The 22,503-nt window shown below is 46.8% G+C and overlaps 1 protein-coding gene across 1 annotated transcript in view; it reads right to left on the reverse strand.

The window, feature by feature from the left end:
* The window catches only part of LOC123995105 (transcription factor HIVEP2-like), a 100,243-nt gene that overhangs the window by 22,645 nt on the left and 55,095 nt on the right, over window positions 1–22,503 (reverse strand). Inside the window, 1 exon segment of the mRNA XM_046298436.1 lies at window positions 9,225–9,408. The gene's annotated coding sequence lies outside the window, so the exon portion shown is untranslated.

Genomic DNA, 22,503 nt, shown 5'->3' on the forward strand with positions numbered 1-22,503 from the left:
TGAAGGTAATTAAATCAACCTCATCTAGTTTCAGTTCCATCTCTATTACAGAGGGTAGTACACACGGTTCTGTTGGTCTAAGCAAATTGACATCTGCAATTATACCTGAGTAATTCCTGTAGAAACAAAGGCCAGTCGCATGGGTAGCCGCCTGTGTGTTTTGGATATCTCCTAAACCACAGGGCCATTCGATCAGCACAGTGGCCTAATTCAGTGGCCTGTCTGTGGGGTTGACCGTGACACATCCGCCAGTGTGTTTTCAAAGCTCCGGTTACCCCTTTTGTTTGTCCTCCTGGTGACATCACGTTCACAGCAGCGATGTAGGCAGACACACACACACACACAGGCCGTTTCTTATTTCCCTGAACGGAAACCGGCACAGTTTCTTGTACTTTCCAGGGCAGACTCTGAATAATTCAAATCATTGCTAATTGTTTCCATTCAGTAATTACAGAGTTTATGGTAACAAAGTCCTGCCTAGAAGTGCATCATGGTCAGTGCCTCAGCCTCAGGGGGCCTAATGAGACCCCCAACCAAGACCCTTGTTTATTTATCTGTGTTTGTTTGTTAGAAACACACATATCTGCATACAAGTTTTATACCTTTCTCTGTGTCTTCCCTTACAGTGGGAATGAGAGGGGAGCTGGGTCAGATTGCTGGGGTCTTTGTTCCAGCTATTCCAGCTCATTGGGGATGGAAGCAACGTTAAAAGCTCCAACTGGCTTTATCAACTGGCTAGCTAGGGGAAAATCTGAAAGGGTTCTGAAAATAGATTGAAGCAAGGCTCCTACAATAAAGTATTATGTGTTTTAGGGGCGTCTGGATCAACGCGCCTTTCACCTGAACTGTGTCAGGGAGTTATTCATAATGCAATGTTGAAGAAACCCTCTGTTCTCAAATGGACTGCATGCACAGAATACACAACATATTTTTTGGGGCTACTGAAAGGACTGAGTGAAATGTATTAATTCTGCAGTCATGACACACTTCTCTACTCTATTCAGTTACAGGTTCATCTGTGCCTCTCAATGTAACATGGGCAACAAAAGTAGCTTGTTTGTCTTTTCCAGTCTGTATCATGTATAAAAAAATACACATATTGTAAAATATGAATAGAATGGAATAAAAACAAAATAATATGCAATAAATATACACCCAGAAAATATTCCTGAATCTTATTGAAATCCCAGAAATAACTATTTTCATCTTCAAACTTATACCACCAATAGTTTGCGTCTTGACAGCCTGAGAGATTCACCATTTGCACAGCCAGCAGGTTTTGTGGTGTGATTTTATCCCCTGTAAGCAGGTTCTGTGGATGCATCACCCAGTCCGTTCGCAAGTCAGCCCCCGGGAGTGTCATATTGACTCCTCATTAGGAGCCCAAAGATGAAGCACAGCCTGGAGCTGGGAGAGACTGCAGCCGGGAGATACTGCAGTCTGGAGACTGTGGAGAGACAACACGCAACAGGTTGAGAGAGGAGGGAGAGAGAGAGAGACCATCCATTGCTCAAACCAGGTCAAGGTGGTCAGCAGAGCCAGTGCCCTCACAAAGCAATACTAAAATTACAACTACAATGTAGTGCATCATACACATTTATAGAATGGTGAGTGTATGTGCAATGCGTATGGCATGATGGGATGTATATTTAGTTTTGGGACAAACTCCAGCAACACATGAGAAAAGTAAAGACCAGTACTGGTAAAACTACAAGGCACATGATTCAGACAAGAATCATATCTTGATAGTCATACATCCTGTCATACATCCTGTCATACATCCAGTCATACATCCTGTCATACATCCAGTCATACATGCTGTCATACATCCAGTCATACATCCTGTCATACATCCAGTCATACATCCTGTCATACATCCTGTCATGCATCCTGTCATACATCCTGTCATACATCCAGTCATACATCCTGTCATACATCCTGTCATACATCCTGTCATGCATCCTGTCATACATCCTGTCATACATCCAGTCATACATCCTGTCATACATCCAGTCATACATCCTGTCATACATCCAGTCATACATCCAGTCATACATCCAGTCATACATCCAGTCATACATCCTGTCATACATCCAGTCATACATCCTGTCATACATCCAGTCATACATCCTGTCATGCATCCTGTCATACATCCTGTCATACATCCAGTCATACATCCTGTCATACATCCTGTCATACTCAGGTCTACATTTCAAGCAGAAAGTACGAGGTACAGCTAGGCATAAGATGGGAGGTGGTATTTTTAACATGGTGGGTGTGTGTGTTGTGAGTAGTGAAAAGAGAGAGTTGGGCTCTGTGTGGGTGAGAGGCCTTGGCTACAGCCTCATTGAGACAGGGTGAGGTGAGGACGTGTGGGTGACAGTTCCTGTGTGGGAAGAACAAGCCTGAATGCCATGCAGCAGGGTTACCATGCTGATGAATTGAAATTATGAAAGGAGCTGGTTGCACAACTCAGCTAGGTGGTTGGTCGGTCGCTCTGCTCGGCCACCTCTTCTCGCCGTCGGTGTGAGAGCTCAAGTGGGAAGACGGGTGTTCACTAGGCACAGCATACTACTCCTTAAGCTGAGGCGTTCACTAGGCATAGCAAACCACACTTTAAGCTGAGGCGTTCACTAGGCATAGCATACTACTCCTTAAGCTGAGGCGTTCACTAGGCATAGCAAACCACACTTTAAGCTGAGGCGTTCACTAGGCATAGCATACTACTCCTTAAGCTGAGGCGTTCACTAGGCATAGCAAACCACACTTTAAGCTGAGGCGTTCACTAGGCATAGCAAACCACACTTTAAGCTGAGGCGTTCACTAGGCATAGCATACTACTCCTTAAGCTGAGGCGTTCACTAGGCATAGCAAACCACACTTTAAGCTGAGGCGTTCACTAGGCATAGCAAACCACACTTTAAGCTGAGGCGTTCACTAGGCATAGCATACTACTCCTTAAGCTGAGGCGTTCACTAGGCATAGCATACTACTCCTTAAACTGAGGCGTTCACTAGGCATAGCATACTACTCCTTAAACTGAGGCGTTCACTAGGCATAGCAAACCACACCTTAAGCTGAGGCGTTCACTAGGCATAGTATACTACTCCTTAAGCTGAGGCGTTCACTAGGCATAGCATACTACTCCTTAAGCTGAGGCGTTCACTAGGCATAGCATACTACTCCTTAAGCTGAGGCGTTCACTAGGCATAGTATACTACTCCTTAAGCTGAGGCGTTCACTAGGCATAGCAAACCACACTTTAAGCTGAGGCGTTCACTAGGCATAGCAAACCACACTTTAAGCTGAGGCGTTCACTAGGCATAGCAAACCACACTTTAAGCTGAGGCGTTCACTAGGCATAGCAAACCACACTTTAAGCTGAGGCGTTCACTAGGCATAGCATACTACTCCTTAAGCTGAGGCGTTCACTAGGCATAGCATACTACTCCTTAAGCTGAGGCGTTCACTAGGCATAGCATACTACTCCTTAAGCTGAGGCGTTCACTAGGCATAGTATACTACTCCTTAAGCTGAGGCGTTCACTAGGCATAGCAAACCACACTTTAAGCTGAGGCGTTCACTAGGCATAGCAAACCACACTTTAAGTTGAGGCGTTCACTAGGCATAGCAAACCACACTTTAAGCTGAGGCGTTCACTAGGCATAGCAAACCACACTTTAAGCTGAGGCGTTCACTAGGCATAGCAAACCACACTTTAAGCTGAGGCGTTCACTGTGCACAGCCATGCAATAGCACAAGCAATAATGGCAGTAGTTACACGTTTCCCGCTGATAGGCAGGTGGAATTTATTACTTTTATTTGCATTTGTTGTTATGAGATATGGCAAAAACATATGGCATTGAATGGGGAAACATAATCCATCAAATTATAAACATATTGATGTTACAAAAATGGACTAATCTGGGCACTGGGTTGTCTCTTAACAAATCGCTGTGTCACAAATCTCGACTGGGTCGTGCCATGGGTATCAGCCCCATGCCTGATGATGTTCCTGCTGATTGTGATGAATGTTATCTGCTCTTCCAAGAATGCTGGGCCATTATGGGAGGCGTAACCTACGAGCGGCGGTAATAAACAGAATCTCTCTTGGCTGTGCGGAGGTATACAGTCTGGCACTCAGGCCAACAGCACACACATCGCCTCACAGACAGTTGCCCCAGAGACTTTGTTTGGCTGTTCACTCATTTGTTTATGGGCTTTTGATCGATGCGTCCATCCAGATCCTCTTAATCAGTTTCTGATCTGGTTTCTCCCTGGCTCTCTCCAAGAAGACAATCATATTCAGAGATTCAGAGTGTTTAATAGTCATGGGTTCAGGTGTTTCAGGTGTGATTGCAGGCTACAGTGAAAATCTTCAGCTCCACATTAGTCATTAGTCAGTTATTCAGGCTTCACATTAGTCAGTTACAAAGACCAGGAGCAGAGCTGTCTGTTGGTGTTGGGTAAAGGCCCAGTACAGAGACCAGGAACAGAGCTGTCTGTTGGTGTTGGGTAAAGGCCCAGTACAGAGACCAGGAGCAGAGCTGTCTGTTGGTGTTGGGTAAAGGCCCAGTACAGAGACCAGGAACATAGCTGTCTGTTGGTGTTGGGTAAAGGCCCAGTACAAAGAACAGGAGCAGAGCTGTCTGTTGGTGTTGGTGTTGGGTAAAGGCCCAGTTACAGAGAACACGGGCAGTGCTGTCTGTTGGTGTTGGGTAAAGGCCCAGTACAGAGAACAGGAGCAGAGCTGTCTGTTGGTGTTGGTGTTGGGTAAAGGCCCAGTTACAGAGAACACGGGCAGTGCTGTCTGTTGGTGTTGGGTAAAGGCCCAGTACAGAGACCAGGAGCAGAGCTGTCTGTTGGTGTTGGTGTTGGATAAAGGCCCAGTTACAGAGAACACGAGCAGAGCTGTCTGTTGGTGTTGGGTAAAGGCCCAGTTACAGAGAACATGAGCAGAGCTGTCTGTTGGTGTTGGGTAAAGGCTCAGTACAGAGACCAGGAGCAGAGCTGTCTGTTGGTGTTGGGTAAAGGCCCAGTTACAGAGAACACGAGCAGAGCTGTCTGTTGGTGTTGGGTAAAGGCCCAGTACAGAGACCAGGAGCAGCTGTCTGTTGGTGTTGGGTAAAGGCCCAGTTACAGAGAACACGAGCAGTGCTGTCTGTTGGTGTTGGGTAAAGGCCCAGTACAGAGAACAGGAGCAGAGCTGTCTGTTGGTGTTGGTGTTGGGTAAAGGCCCAGTTACAGAGAACACGGGCAGTGCTGTCTGTTGGTGTTGGGTAAAGGCCCAGTACAGAGAACAGGAGTTGAGCTGTCTGTTGGTGTTGGTGTTGGGTAAAGGCCCAGTTACAGAGAACACGGGCAGTGCTGTCTGTTGGTGTTGGGTAAAGGCCCAGTACAGAGACCAGGAGCAGAGCTGTCTGTTGGTGTTGGTGTTGGATAAAGGCCCAGTTACAGAGAACACGAGCAGAGCTGTCTGTTGGTGTTGGGTAAAGGCCCAGTTACAGAGAACACGAGCAGAGCTGTCTGTTGGTGTTGGGTAAAGGCCCAGTACAGAGACCAGGAGCAGCTGTCTGTTGGTGTTGGGTAAAGGCCCAGTTACAGAGAACACGAGCAGTGCTGTCTGTTGGTGTTGGGTAAAGGCCCAGTACAGAGACCAGGATCAGAGCTGTCTGTTGGTGTTGGGTAAAGCCCCAGTTACAGAGAACACGAGCAGAGCTGTCTGTTGGTGTTGGGTAAAGGCCCAGTTCAGAGACCAGGAGCAGAGCTGTCTGTTGGTGTTGGGTAAAGGCCCAGTTACAGAGAACACGAGCAGAGCTGTCTGTTGGTGTTGGGTAAAGGCCCAGTTCAGAGACCAGGAGCAGAGCTGTCTGTTGGTGTTGGGTAAAGGCCCAGTTACAGAGAACACGAGCAGAGCTGTCTGTTGGTGTTGGGTAAAGGCCCAGTTACAGAGAACACAAGCAGAGCTGTCTGTTGGTGTTGGGTAAAGGCCCAGTTACAGAGAACACGAGTAGAGCTGTCTGTTGGTGTTGGGTAAAGGCCCAGTTACAGAGAACACGAGCAGAACTGTCTGTTGGTGTTGGGTAAAGGCCCAGTTACAGAGAACACGAGCAGAGCTGTCTGTTGGTGTTGGGTAAAGGCTGTTAAATAAAGGTTAAATAAAAACAATGTAAACATTTTTTTTAAAGCCCAGTACAGAGGAGATCCAGCTCATAATCAACCATCTCCAGAGACTCAGAGTCCAGCATAATATGTTTAAAAGTATTGCTTGGTTGTAAGTACAGACGATGCTAAAGGGTATGTGTACAGTGTGACCTGTTTGGCAATGCCACCAGCCCAGCGCCTCATCTTGAAGATGAATTAGCCCAGAACAGTCTGTGGACTTTGGACAGGGTTGATGGGGAACAGGGGGTGACATCATTTCCCCCAGACAAGCCAGTCCATGAGCCTGAGTGTGAGTGGAGACACACACACACGCACGCACGCACGCACGCACGCACGCACGCACGCACGCACGCACACACACACACACACACACACACACACACACACACACACACACACACACACACACACACACACACACACACACACACACACACACACACACACACACACACACACACACACACACACACACGCGCATGCACGCATGCACGCACACACTCTCCTTCCCTCTCTCCCTCTCTCTCCCTTTCTTTCTCCGTCTTTCAGTCTCTGTCCCTCTCTCTCTCCTCCTCTCTCAGTGAGAGGCCCATCATGGGGTGCAGGAAGACTCCAGTGGTCTGAGCATAGCGCCTGGGGTGTTGAGCCAAAAGACCGGGCCCCACAGGCTGAAAGCCATTTAGAGAGGGAGAAACAGTGGTCTGAGCATAGCGCCTGGGGTGTTGAGCCAAAAGACCGGGCCCCACAGGCTGAAAGCCATTTAGAGAGAGAGAAACAGATCCTTTCAACATGAGGTCATGCTTAATACAACTGACACTCTGGCGGCCCCGCCAGTGTCCCCAGCCTGATATACAGTTACCAATGAAACAAGTGGCCAGACGGACACAGACAAAGCGGAGAGGGTGTAAGTGCCGCCATGCTAAGGACCTGGGGAGGCTAGGTTGAGGGTTGAGGGCAGGGAGGGAGGGAGGGGAGTGCGGTACTGTGGGACTCTCTGGCAGACCGACTGTGGGACAGAGCCGGGTAATTACACCAGGCCTCAGTAATTGAAAACGGCATAGATAAAAACCCATCTCCCTGTGTCTGTGTACAAGCCCTCTGCTCCAACAGGCTGCCTGCTGCAATGCTGGAAAGAGCAACAAAATAAGAGTCGGCAGCAGCATGCTTCCTGGTTGGATTTATGATCATTTCCTGGAGGTGGTAACGGCTAAACATGCATGCTGTGTGCACAGTGGGATAAACCATGTGACCCAGATCTTACTCTTTATGTTGTAGTAGGTGCAGTTCTGGGATTTCTCCAGCTAAGCAGCAGAACTAACTATCCCTAGTTTATTCATGCTCCACAGCTGTAGCCGTTTAATGTACATGTTTCCATTTAGCGCTGGACGAAACACATAAAATCCCCCCTATGGAAGGAAAGAGAGGGAGAATAAAAATAAATAAATAAAAGTGCTTCATGTTGGTTTTAATTGTCTATGGAAAGACGGTCATATTTTCCACCGGGTAAGCTTGAAAAATTACCTTCATTACATTTTCCACAACATTTTGCAGAAATGTCAGGAAGCAGCTGTAGAGGTACTGATTAATTGTCTTTCTCACTGGTTCCCCCACTTACAACACCGAGCCCCCCGTCTTTGCACCGACATTAGAACTTCATGAGGCTAAACTTTAGAGCAACAGACAATAGGCGACGCTAACTTTTGAAACCACATAACCGTAGGAAAGAAGGCTGCTTCCGTACGGACATCTTAGCTGTGGCTATCTTGGATGGAGGACTAACACAGGCATAACTAAGCCTGGAAGGCAGCATCCACTACCCCTCCATGCCCCCCCCCTCCTCCTCCCTCACACAGATCCCTCCCAGCGCTCAGAGTTTGGGTATTATATTCCTAATATACACCACACACCATGTGGACACAACCAATGTATCAAACAGGGTGTTGCACTACGGCGCTGGGGAACTCCAGTGGAACAGTATACCTCATAACTTCCAAATATTTTGAATCCAGTTTCTATAAAGAGAAGGCAAAACAAGAAGGGGATCGTCTGGAGGATGTGATCCTGTAGGACTGGTGGAGGAGGAGGAGGTGGAGGAGGAGGAGAAGCTCAAACATCTGCCACCAATGTGCCTCCCTGCCTACATGGTGCAACTAGGGCCTCCCTCCTAGACCAAATAAACGACTCTCGTCACTGTCCAAGGTTAACAGCCCCCGCTTACGGCAAAGTAAACAGACAGGACCCACTGACACCGCCTATCATGGAAAACCCAGTAAAGTGCTAATACTCCGTAGTTCAGACTTGTTGGAAATGTACACATCAGGGATGTCTAGCACAAATGTCACCAGCTCCACAGCCAACGTGTTTGGGTGTGAATGGACAAACGGTGTGTGTAGTCAAATGGGTTTCCCTTCCCTGAAGAAATAGCTAGCTGCACCACGGAGACATTTGGAGTTGATTCAGGTTAGCCCGACACGGGAGCAAAGAGAGGGTCTTGCATCGGCGAGAGGAGAGGTTTGAGCTGGAGGAGGGATGACAGATGGAGCGTGATGAAAAGTGACAGAATCATTTAGACCATTACATGGCCAGTCAGTTGGGAGTGTGGCTGTCACAGATCGAGCTGATGTTTTAGACCTGTAACAGCAGGGTCGTCTCACGACTGACCCGATAAACACAGCCATAATCAATTGTGCTTAAACAAACACAATCCTATATGCTTCCTGGTGGTACTGCAAAGTCCCAATGCTAGAAATGGAAAACAAGGCTGAATCATGATATTCTTCAGTATGTATACTTACCTATTGAACAGCCAGTAAATCATGAGCAGTATTTTTTATCACCTTTATCAAGAGTCAACCATAACCCATAGATCAGATAGCATTAGGCCTGTCTTTTATATCCCATCTGCTAGCATGCAGCTAAAGCTAACACTCACCCCTTCCCAGATGTGAGGCTCACTGATACAAGGTGTCTGTTCCTAACACTCCAATTATTTCCACCCTAAACGCACGCACTCCTGACTCTTGTGTGGAATGTGTGTGTGTGTGTGTTTGTACACTCACCTGCGTGATCTCAGGGGACTTGAGTGGTGATTGAGCCTGGCACTGTTTAGGGGTCTTCAGTCTGCTTTGGGGCAAGGTGGGGGGGTTGGGGGGATCACTGGGTCAGGTTTGTGGGAGGGGGGCAAGAGGGGGGGACCGAGGTCAGGATGACCCCTTGGTAGGGGTGAGGAGACGACACAGACCACTGGAAAGAAACAACAAGAAGAAGACCATTTAGACACCTCCCACAACAATAGAAACCTGCCATAAAAAAATCCAATAGACTGATTTTGAATGGGGCAATAAATCAAACCAAAATTAGCATTGCTCTATCAATCTGCTTTTTTAATTTAACTAAATGTTTCAGTGCTCTGGGTTGACTCCATATAGTTAACGGCACTCCTGCCAAAACGTTTTATAGAGATCATAATTCATAGGATCTGAAAGGTACAGTATGGTGCACATACAGGAACAGGCAAAATGGTTACGTTGCCTGTTAAAGCCTTTTCAATAGAGCTAGCTATGCCCAGTCTCTTTCTACCCTACATATCTCCCTCTGTTAGGAGAGGTCGAATTGATGCTCTCCTTTCCGACCTGACAAATTAGACCAATCTTATCTGCGTAAAAGAGGAGTGGTCATAATTAGGTTGGTTGTTAATCTAACGGACAGTGAGAAAGAATTAGATCTTTTTTTCTTATCATCCACCGTGAAAACGCCAGCATGAAACTCTGCTCGATCCATTCATAACCTCCTTAGCCGTGCTGACAAATCACAGATATTACATCAATAGAGACCCAGAGAGCCAAGGTCAATGACATATAGCAGAGGCGGTACTCTCTCTCACTCTCGCTCTCTTTCTCTCTCCTTTTATTTATTTCTCTCTCTCTCTCTTCTTTGTCCCCCCCTCTCTTCTGTATGCCCCCCCCCCTATTTAATTCCATGGCCGTGCTAAGGCCCTGACCCTCGACCCACTGGCTGGGTCTGCTGCATGAAGAATATCACTGTGGTTTCGCAATAAGAGGGACTCCTCCCTGATTAAATACAGTACAGTATGGTCACAGTAATCTGTGGCCATACTCTCTCACTCACTCACTCTCTCTGAGAATCAGGCAGACAGAGGTCCACCAGGCCAGGCATGCTGTGGTTTATGCAAGCTTTTCCAGGTCAGAGGGTAGAGAGCCCCCCCCCCCCTCCAGTAAGGTAGAGTACTACCCCACTCTGTCTGACCTAGGGCTGCAGGGGAGGGGAACTCTGAGGCAAAATAATCCAGAATATTTCCATGGAGTTGCATCATAATCTGCAGTATGACTCTCTCAGCAACAAAAGAGCATAGGCTAGCTTACATCTAGCCATGTTGAATGCCATGCTCCCCTCCAACGCAGGATTCCACCAGAAACTAAAATAAAGCAAACTATCCTCTCTTTCACACAATGTAATTCAAGGTCCAAAAATGACAGTACTTCTACTAATCGGATTGATATGCCTAATGTACCACCCCAAACTGTTTGAATGCAGTGTCTGGATGACGACACGGATAATATACAGTTGGTGTAACGACTCTCTTTTGTAGAAGGAGACCAAGGCGCAGCGTGGTCGGCGTACATCGTATTTTTATTGATGACACCGAAACAAAATAATAAAGACAACAAAAAAAACAAAAGCGCACAGTTCTGTCAGGCTCAGATACTAAACAGAAAACAAGATCCCACAAAACCCCAAAGGAAAAGTACAACTTATATATGATCCCCAATCAGAGACAACAATAGACACCTGCCTCTGATTGGGAACCACACACACACGGCCAAAAACAAAGAAATGGAAAAGATAGACTTTCCCACCCGCACCCTGACCTAACCAAACATAGAAAAGAATAAGGATCTCTAAGGTCAGGGCGTGACAGTTGGCTGAGTTCTCTGTGCATCGTCAGGACAGAACAACTACGTCTGGTAAGATTAGGGGTGGGTGTGTGTGTCTATTTGTCAATAACGGCAGGTGCGCGTTGTCTATTATTACGGAAGTCTCAAGATATTGTTCGCCTGAGGTAGAGTACCCCATGATAAACTGTAGACCACACTATTTACCAAGAGAGTTTTCATGTATATTTTTGGTAGCCGTCTATCTACCACCACAAACCGATGCTGGCACTAAGACCACACTCAACGAGCTGGTTGACGCCATAAGCAAACAAGAAAATGCTCATCCAGAGGCGGCGCTCCAAACTCTAGACCACCTTTACTCCACACACAGAGATGTGTACAAAGCTCTCCCTCGCCCTCCAGTTTTTCTAGCACAGACTGGAATAGGTTCCGGGATTCATCCAATAGCATTGAGGAGTATACCACCTCAGTCACCGGCTTTATCAATAAGTGCATCGACAACGTCCTCCCCACAGTGACTGTACGTACATATCCCAACCAGAAGCCATGAATTACTGGGGCCAAGCTTCCTGCCATCCAGGACCTATATACCAGGTGGTGTCAGAAGAAGGTCCACATTTTTTTCAAAAACTCCAGTCATCCAAGTCATAGACTGTTCTCTCTTCTACGGCACGGCAAGGGGTACCGGAGTGCCAAGTCTAGGTCCATAAGGCTCATTAACAGCTTCTTCCCCCAAGCTGAACAATTAATCAAATGGCCACCAGACTATTTACATAGACCCCCCCCCCCACCATTTGATTTTACACTGCTGCTACTCGCTGTTATTTATCTATGCATAATCACTTTACCCCCACCTACATGTACAAATGACCTCGACAAACCTGTACCCCTGCACATTGACTCGGTATCGGTACCCCCTGTATATAGCCTCATTGTTATTTTATTGTGATACTTTTTATTTTATATTTTACTTTAGTTTATTTAGTAAATATTGTCTTCACTCTATTTCTTTAACTGCATTGTTGTCTGTGCCCAATAATATTTGTACCATGTTTTGTGATGTTGTAAAGTTACCATGTTGTTGTCATGTGTTGCTGCCTTGCTATGTTGTTGTCTTTAGGCCTCTCTTTATGTAGTGTTGTCTCTCTTGTTGTGATGTGTGTTTTGTCCTGTATTTAAATATATATTTTTTCTTTTATTTTTTTTCTTCTCCCAGCCCCTGTCCATAAAGGAAGGTCTACATCTGTTTGTTGTATTCGGTGTGAAAAATACAATTTTGTTTTGATCGCATTTGGCCCACAGAACTTACTCAAAGGTTGCTGCTAGAACAACAAAATGAAGGCCATACTGCCTCCATAAGACGTTGATAAAAACATGCTTGATAAGGTCCCTCAAATCATTTTACATTTCCATCCAGTTTGAAAACACCATAACATAACTACAGAAATAGCCGGCGGGAGCTATTCTGTCTCTCTCAACGCTGAAGGTTAGGATAGAATACAAAGCTTTTTTTTCAAAAAACCAAGTCTCTTGCCAAGTCTGAGCTAGCCGCACATTTCCACCACATACCAAACCCACGGGTTGTAGCTATACAGAACATAGATGAATCCTCTTTTGAGGAGAAGTGGGCCATTTGTTTCAATATGGGCCTGTTGGCAGCCTGTTGGCAGCCGGATAGCAGGAGTTCCTCTGAGAGAAGCTGGAGTAGTAAGCGCTGTGATTATTGACTTCTAGTGGGCGATCAAAGCTCTTCTTTTTTATCTCTAAGAATCACTACCGGGGCTTGTGAATGACGCACACGTCCATGGCACCCATTACTCAATGCTGGGATAAATCTGGGAGGGGTCCATTCTCATTTCTGGAGCACGTAAGAGGACTTTAGATGACTAATACTGTAGAGGGGCTCAAATAAATACTCATAGCTGCAACAAACTGGCAAATAACAGTAAGTTCTCCAGTAAACTCTGAAGCATTTGAACGGCATTTGTTGATTATTAGTCATAAAACAGTTTGAGGAAATATGAAATGTCCTCTTTCCTAAAAAGGGAGCACTGACTGGAAATTGGAAACAAAAAAAGCAGTCCCTCTATTAGAATTAGAGAACTTCCAGTTCCACACACACTTTCCTATCCATTGGCCTTCCTGAGATAATCACTCAAAACAAGTTCCATGTTTATCCTGTACGTTCCGCAGTCCAAAAATACCCCCAGCATTATCCGTGCACTAATTCATCCTCACTCCTGCCTACTGCAGAGGTGCTGTCGGAAAGCCGTCACAGCCACACTCATTATTATTGTCTCAGTCTCAATTGGATTACAAGGCATGAGCATTTAATACAACACACATTATGGTACTTTCTAATCTTAATCCCTCTTTCCATTTCTCCGAAACATCAAAAAATCCTGCCACGCTCGTCCGTGTAGCAGCACTGTAGCAGCATAGCGTCGGCACATGGCATGGATGGATACACCACAAAGACAACAGCACTCTGAACGTAACAGCCCTCTTACGTAACCCCTCGATTGATTCTTAAACACTTTCATGTTCTATTTAAAGTACCGCTGTTACTCAACAGAAGATACAAAGTGCATTGTTTGACTAAGGTATACGACAGGAAAACGTACGTGACAAACTGAAGAAGGCAGAGCCTGAAAAAAACAAACACTGGATGGCATTGTGTTAATCTATAGCAACCAAGGCCAATGTTTACAGTAACTCCCTCACAAAACAGTGCCTGACAACCATTGTCTCTGTTTAAACTGAAGAGATCTGAACTGGGTGCTCGGTGGAGATGAAAAGACCCTCCTGCTCCCACAACATTATTCAGCTGATAAAAATGTCATGTGTAGTAATACAGGAGAGTTAGTGGGATCATTGGAAGTGGCATTAAGAAGCTAAATGTATCACAGTGTGGGGCACCCTCAGGCCACCGGGCCTGTCTTCACCTCCTGCCCTGCTCCCCCTCCTCACCCTAATCCCTGCCCCTGCCAACGGGTCTGAAACCATGGAAACAGATGAGCGCCCTGTCAGGTGCACCTGCATTGGCCTGACACCTCCTCTGCCCTAGATGACAAACTCCCCCCTCGACCCTCCTCTTTTCTCCTCCTCTCTCTCTCTTTCTCTCTCCCCTCCCTTCTCCATTTTCTCTCCTCTCTTCTCCTTCTCTCCAGCTCAGAAACAGCCAGCCCTCCACAGCATGTTGCTTCAGCCGAAGTCCTATTCACCAGGGCAACCAGGGCAGCCGGCCTCCCTAACACGACTGAGATCCCATAATGAAGGGCCAATTAAGGCCATATAATGGGCTGAAGTGGCAGGGAGGCAGGGGGACAAAGCGCCCACCGCCCACGCCTCGCCACGTGCCCCTCTGACACATTTCTCTGGCATCAGTCACGGCCTCACATGTCTGCCGCGTCGCCTTTCACTCGGAGAGAATAGCAGAGCCCCGCAAAAAAACACAAAAAAATACACTGCCTACAAATGTGCTGCTGGGGGAACAAGGCCCCCTGTGTGAGCGTGTCCTGTTTCAGTACCCTCTTTCTCTCTGTCGCTCTCTTTCTCTTTCTCTCCCTCACCCTTTCTCTCTCTCCCTTTTCCCCCTCCCTCCCTCCCTCCTTCGGCCATCTAAACTAGTCTGGGTGCTGGAGGATGAGGATCATCTCTCTCTTAATATCTCTCATTTAAAGTCACACGTCTGTCTTCCATAATTAATCAAAGTCGTCTTAATAAATATGCCTAAACTCCTGTTTCTGCTTTAATTAGTCTCGTAGCCAGGGGCGTTACATAGAGACAATGCAATTACCGTATACTTAATGGGGACACTTAAACATTTATGGGAGGAAACTGAAAAGTACATTTGAAGAATGGCACAATGGACAAAAAGGGGGCAGGATTCAACCCTGTTCCTGTGTTAGAGGTGATGAGGGGAGAACAGAAAGAGAGGGGCTCCACGCTCCAGCACAAAAACACATCACAGGGTTCTGTTGTTTTTCTCTCCCCCTCTCCAGCTGCACATCCCGCCTCCCCTCCTCCCTCCTGTCCACCACTCCAATCCCCAAGTCTGTTCTTGACAGGTCAGGCCTGATGGAAAGCACAGCACTGAAGAATGAGTAGTACATCAGCGTGGAATTCGGAGAATAGCTGCGGTCATGACATCAGCGTCACACTTTCTTTCAAGTGGGGGCCCTGAGCGCTCCCCTGACAGCTGAGGTCGAGTGTCGCGTTACTCTTCACAAGAGCCGGGAAATCGGCCTAAGTGGATTTCCTGATGGCGTCGGCAGCCATCTTTCATTTGAGTGGGCGTGACGCTGGTGTTTGTTCTGCGGTGAAGTCAAAAGGAGAGAAGGATCTCTCTGTGTGCTGCTGGACAACAGACAAACGTCTGATCTCGGAGGGAGCTGGTTGGTTGGCCAGGCCTACACATGGATTCCTCCACTCTGAGGCCTTGTCAAGACTGCGGTTTCAATACAATATCCCCTGTGTGTGTGTGTGTGTGTGTGTGTGTGTGTGTGTGTGTGTGTGTGTGTGTGTGTGTGTGTGTGTGTGTGTGTGTGTGTGTGTGTGTGTGTGTGTGTGTGTGTGTGTGTGTGTGTGTGTGTGTGTGTGTGTGTGTGTGTGTGTGTGTGCATTCCTGAGAGTAAAGAATAACACATCACTTTCCTTTCAACAGCCTTAATACATTCACAGAACCTCAGATCCCATAGCCTTCAGACAGACAGTTTCCCCTAAACGAATCAACAACAATAGTTCAAAGCATCAATACTAGTTACACTAACTAACACCACTGTGTGAAACCCCAGAGAGGCTCCAGAAGCAGACCAGACCCAGGAAACAATCAGGGTCCGGGAGCCAGACTTCAGCAGGTGTTGCAGAGAGAGCTGGGCCACTGGGCCGCTGCTCTGTAATCAGCGTGTTGGGAGACAGGATTTGGGCTGAACCAAAATGGGAACCGCATGGCCTTTAATGGGCATTAATCACACAGTGAACTCAGCGTTCACTGCTGGGCAAGAGAGAGCAACATGCACGTCCACGCAGCATCCGGGAACAGATAATCAGTGGCATTTTCTCAACCAAATCACGTCTCCAAATCACTGTGTCTTTCTGTGGCTGTGATGGAGGGGGGTGGGGGCGTGGGGTCATGTTTCGACACACTCACACTAACACAGGCCCCAGACAGCGTCACGCCATCAGAGGTGTGGGTGGGGTGAGCTGACGGCCCAATGACACCCACTATGGTTGCCATGTCCAAAACAAAGGAATGAGAATCCGTTCCCATCCTCCCTCTCCTCACAAGATCTCTCGTTGTCCCTCTGGGGGCTGTGAGGTTACCAGGTTCAGTGGGGTCTGTTAGGGGTGAGTCCACGTACCCACTCCCCCTCTGTCTGTCTGTCTGTGTCATCCCCCCCCCCCCCGAAAAATGATAACTAGCCTGGGCTGCCTGTGAGTCTCAGCAGCAGCAGCAATAGCAGCCGGCATCCCCGCCAAGCCTACTCCTGTTATATGAGGTGGGATCTGGCCCTGCGCTCCTCTGAGTCAGCCTGTTAAACCTATCAAGGCCCCGTCTGTCCAGTTTCCACTAGTTTCGCCTCCCAATACACACCCGCCCTGCACTTTTTTTTCTCTCTGTCTCACTCTCTTTTTTTTAATGAAGCTTTGGGGTTTTTAAGAGCACCGAGGAGCATCTGGTGGGATTTCTGGTGTGCTGGGGCGGAATTCTCTGGGCTGAAATGAGAGCTTTATGGCTGTGTAATTGATGGGCTCGGGGACGGGCAGCACAACAGCAGCACATACCCATATCCTGTACGAGCCGGTCCCCCGTTTTATCGGGTCCCACTGGAAACATGCTGATTGACACTGAGGTTGAGGAGACAGGGGACTCTGTGCACTTCAACACATAAACACTCAATAATAAGTGGTTTGCAGAGAAGGTGAACATTTTCATATTGTTGGCGTCAGCTTCTCCAGTCAGACACTAGCCATCTTTGCCTACACAGAAGTGGTCACAACACAAGGGTACTCCAAATCAACTGCCACCACAAGACTGTTCCTTATGATGCAAATTAAATTCCACCATACATACTGCATGTCTGGCAATATATTATTAACAAGTCAGACCACCTTATTCCTATAAATCTTGTTCCTCCAGCCGAAGTGTGAGAGAGAACTTGTTAATTGCTTCCCTCCCATGTTAACGCAGTGTGCTGCAGTGTGCTGCATTACACAGTGGTGTGGTTAAGGGCACAGCTGTTTTATCACTACAGGGAGCTGAACAATAGCCCCTAGCTTTGTCCTCCCCTGGTACGACAGTCACTTCCTCATCCATACCCTCCAACTCACACAGCGCTCTGATGAACCAACTGCCTTCTGATGAAATTCCCTGAAATCCACAGGAAACAAAGTGTAACCCGAAACTGCCAAGGCATGGGAAAGAGGTCTATCTTCCACCATTGTTTTGTACACACCACGTTTTTCATAGGGTGGGTATAGAGGGTAACTGGCTCTGGTTGTCCTGTCGACCCTATTTGTGGAAATCCTGGATGTTGATCAAACAAAGGCAGTCTACATCCCTCACTGCCTACAGTCAACATGCCATGGGAGGAAGGCCTTGGTAGAGCTAGGTATCTGGTTTTGGTAGGGGATGTCTGTATGGCCAAACAAGAGACACACAGTACAGGAAGTAGGTTGGGCTACCCTGTTGAAAGCGGACACAGTTATCAATGAAGAGCACTCCGTTCACACACACACACACACACACACACACACACACACACACACACACACACACACACACACACACACACACACACACACACACACACACACACACACACACACGCACACACACACACACACACACACACACACACACACACACACACACACACACACACACACACACACACACACACACACACACACACACACACACACACACACACACACACACACACACACACACACACACACACACACACACACACACAAACATGCACTCAGTCTCGGTGTGACGCAACACTGCCGCACCCCCTCCAGGAATGATTACAGGTGACGGGCCCATGGCCCGGAGGAGCTAATCTCCCCCAGACAGAGGATTGTGAAATGGGAGGGTCACAATCAGACGATCAGACCTTCATGCATTACCTTCCTCGAAAAGGAGAGCTTAGTCAAGACAGGGGGGGGGCTTCCAAAGCATTGTGTTCATTCAGTCCAGCGGCAGTGTCACTGCTCAAGAGGCTGCCTGACAACACCTAGGGACTATGATAAACAAAGGTGTGCTCACACCAAAGCCTTTCACTCAAGGTGTTGAGAGGACACACTTTTAGAGCCGCCTGAAAGGTGGGTTCAACACCGTTTTAGCACTGCAATCGTGACGTGACATTATCAGCAGCTTAAAACTTGGGTTTTAACTTGGAATTTCAGATGCCTTAAGACGTGTACAAAATGGTTTGTTTATGATAAAAGGTCTGATAATGTAAACACATCCCAAACAGTTTGAAAAGTATGATGTCATTTGTCAGTGGGTGAGGAAAACATAAAAAAATGACACCCCACATCAGTTTTCCAGCTTTTTCCCTTATTCAAGGTATCAAGCCAAGGCTTCAGGTTGACTGCAGACTCACCACAGTGGCGTTAGATGCGGTTAGTATGCTGATGCTCTAGCCTTGGCTGTCCTATTCATTATGGACTTCGATACAGAAACTGCTTTGTCTGCACAGTCTTTCCCAGCTAATCTCGGTATAACGGCGGGTGTGATAGGCTGTAAAAGGCTTCCTCGAGATAAAGTAGTGCCCTTACCAGAGTCCCTGTCTCCCCGCCCAGGGGATTAGAGAGCGACTGTAGGGAATTGGAGCGTCTTGTGCAAGCCTGATGCTGCAGGGACCATGGCCATCCTCTGGGGCCCCCTATTATAATGTTGTCATTGGAAAGCAGGCTGCCTGCCTGTCCACACTCCTAATAAAGAGCTAATTGGAAGGGGGAAACAGGGATGTTACCCAGAGCCAAGAATATCTCCCTGTCTGTCTGTCAGTCTTTCTGCTGGGTTTTTTCAAAAAGCCACTTCAGACAGAGCGTCTATATTTTAGCAGCGGTGTCTGTCTCTTTAACAGCCGCACTGGGAGGAAGACGGCCCCGTACGCGTGACAATAACAATGCCTGAGTGAGCCTCAATATCCATTCATATTCAAGCTAAACTAAGCACAGGAGTAGTGCTTAGTGACCCACTTTAGAAAGCTGGTTGCCAGGCCTGAATGAATTATAGAGAAGGACAGTGTCACTGCAGCCAAGGCAGAGAGAGAGTTCAGTGTATTTGATCATTTAAAAGCAAGGTACACATACACATTATGCACTTGATTAAGAATCTTCGAGAATGAAGACATAAAGTCATTGTGGTCCTCTCTTTCATGATAGCACTTGGCAAGTTTAGAGAGGGGGGGGGGGTGAGAGAGAAAGAGAGAGGGGAGAGAGAGGGCAAAGGAGGGAGCGAAAGAAAGAGCAAAAGAGGAGAAAGGAGAGAATCTCAGTGATAAGCAGATAGGAGAAAGGAGGACACACACAGTCAGATACAGTACATCGACAGGACAACAGGGTCACACTCAGCCACGGCCAAGTGTTGTTAAACCACTCCAGGCTGATAACAACCAGCAGTCACACCTCCACAGACACAACACCGTACACAGCAACGTCCCCGAGAGAGACATCCACTGCTCTCCGCTCTGCGTTCTTCACAGCCACAGTGAGGAGGAGGCCAGGCCAAGTAAGAGGAAGGCCTGCTGGTATCTCCTCATATCCACTGACAGACAGCTTCTAAACAAACATGCCATAGGGGAAACACTTCTGCTCCATCCACCGTTTTTTAGACAACACATGTTATTCAGTCCAGTCAGAGCCTTGTATCGAGTGGACTTAGTCATTTAACGTGATTATGACCCTAAGCTGGAGGAATGTGTCGGTCGGCGGGACAAGAGGGTTTCGTTTAGCGTCTGGTTGAAGTAGCTGGGGGGAGGGAGGGGGGGACTCACAGCTGTGGCGGTCAGCACAGGAATTCTGTCCAGCAGACTGGGGAGACCAGAGGGAACACTACCTCACACTACTGACTGACTGACTGACTGCAGACAATGCATCAGGCTGGAACTCTGTACCAGTTACGCCCCTATAGCCTCGCTACTGTTATTTTACTTTTGCTCTTTAATTATTTGTTATTTTTCTATTTGCTTCTTTTTTTTCCTTTTTCACTTCAGTTTATTTGAGTAAATACTTTAACACCTATTCTTCTTAAAACTGCATTGTTGGTTAAGTGCTTGTAAGTAAGCACTTCACTGTAAGGTCTACCGACACCCGTTGTATTCGGCGCGTGAGACCAATAAAATGTGATTTGATTCAAAATGGCTTCCTCTATTAATTCGACCTCGACAGAACTTGATGGGAATCCAGGGGGAGTTGTGTCCAGAGTCCTGATTTCTCCTGACCATGTGACAACAAGCGAGAGAAGAAGAAAAGAAAAACTGAACCTTGGTTATAGCCTACAATAGAATTGGCCTCTAATTAGGGCCCAGAGGTTTATCCTGGGTCAGTGCTTATTAAGAAAAACGCAGAGCCCTCTATTCATATTATTTGAATGAACAGTTACCACGCGGCTATACTGTAACAACTGCATTACACTCGTGTCTTTCTTCACCAACCATTCATACAGTACAGTGTGTACGGTACACCGTTCTCTCGAACCCTGGCAAAGTAGAATAAGGAAGAGCAAGTTCATTAACCTGATTTAAGCCACAGTGGGTTTGTGATACCTCGTTGACTGACAACTGTAACGTATGCTTACCGTAGGAGCTGGGTGACGTTAAACCTGATGTTACATTTCACGTTATACTGACCCATAATGTGGGTGACTTTAGAGACACTGCAAACTAGATTGTTAAACTCGGCATGATGGAGATAACTGAATCGCTTAAAACTGCCCTCATTGACTACTACTTTATTGAATAAGATGTAGTATGTACACTAAACATTAGGTGGTTTTGTAACCCTGTCCCAATAGAATGAATACATTCATTACTATCCATTGAGTGTCTTCCCTGTTTATGTTAATAAGGCACCAGATCCCAGCTGGGTATTCACAGTTGAAGGCTTAAAGCTGCTGATGGAAATAAGTCTAAGAACATTTCTCAACAGAGCAGCTGCAACAATATTCCGGATGCTTCCATAATAAGGATTTTATGTAGAGAGAAGGGAGGGATGTGGGGAGAAACTCCAAGGGGGAAAAAAGATGGTATTTCTGCCTGCATATCTAAAATGATCTGTCTGTAGACTTGTCTGAGTGGATTTGGAAGTGTGGTGGCGAAGGACACCTTGCTGATACACTGCGCAAGTGGCCTTGGAGCGTCGGGGAACTGCTGAGACTCCGAGAAAAGCCATGAGTAATATACTGGGTCTGTTCAGCAACAAACGTTCCACACTTAAATGATTCTGCCGTCCCTGTGGATTCAAGTCTGTATTGTTGTTTTGTTCTGATGGTTTATTTGATTTGTGTTCCCAGCCATTATTTCACTGCCTGAATGTAGCCATAAACACCACCGTTCACGTAACGTAACCGTAACGTTTGGGGTCACTTAAAAATGGCCTTGTCTTTGAAAGAAAAGCACTTTATTTATTTTTTTGCCCATTACAATAACGTCACATTGATCAGAAATACAGTGTAGACATTGTTCATGTTGTAAATGACTATTGTAGCTGGAAAAGGCTGATTTTTTAATGGAATATCAAATCACATTTTATTTGTCACATGCGCCAAACAGTGAAATGTTAACTTACAAGCCCTTAACCAACAATGTAGTTTGAAGAAAATACCTAAAAAAAAAAAAGTTAAAAAAACATAAGAGATATGAAAAACAAATAATTGAAGAGCAGCAGTAAATAACAATATAGGGGAAATATACAGGCGGTGCCAGTACAGTGTCAATGTGCGGGGGCACCGGTGTCGAGGTAATTGAGACAATTATGTACATGCAGGTAGGGTTGTTAAAGTGCAGAGAGTAACAGAGAGTAGTAGCAGCGTGGGGTTTGCACATAGTCTGGGTAGCCATTTGATTAGCTGTTCAGGAGTCTTATGGCGTGGGTGTAGAAGCTGTTTAGAAGCCTCTTGGACCTAGACTTGGCGCTCCGGTACCGCTTGCCGCGCGGTAGCAGAGAGAACGGTCTATGACTTGGGTAGCTGGATTTTTAGCTGCTTTATTAAATAGTATCCGCAAAACACCAGTCTCAACGTCAACAGTGAAGAGGCGACTCCAGTGTCTGTGTTCGTTTGCCCATCTTAATCTTTTATTTTTATTGGCCAGTCTGAGATGGCTTGTTCTTTACAACTCTGACTATAAGGCCAGCATCCCAGAGTCGCCTCTTCACTGTTGATGTTGAGACTGGTCTTTTGCAG

The sequence above is a fragment of the Oncorhynchus gorbuscha genome, linkage group LG14 (genome assembly GCF_021184085.1).
Source record: "Oncorhynchus gorbuscha isolate QuinsamMale2020 ecotype Even-year linkage group LG14, OgorEven_v1.0, whole genome shotgun sequence".
Taxonomy (NCBI): domain Eukaryota; kingdom Metazoa; phylum Chordata; class Actinopteri; order Salmoniformes; family Salmonidae; genus Oncorhynchus; species Oncorhynchus gorbuscha.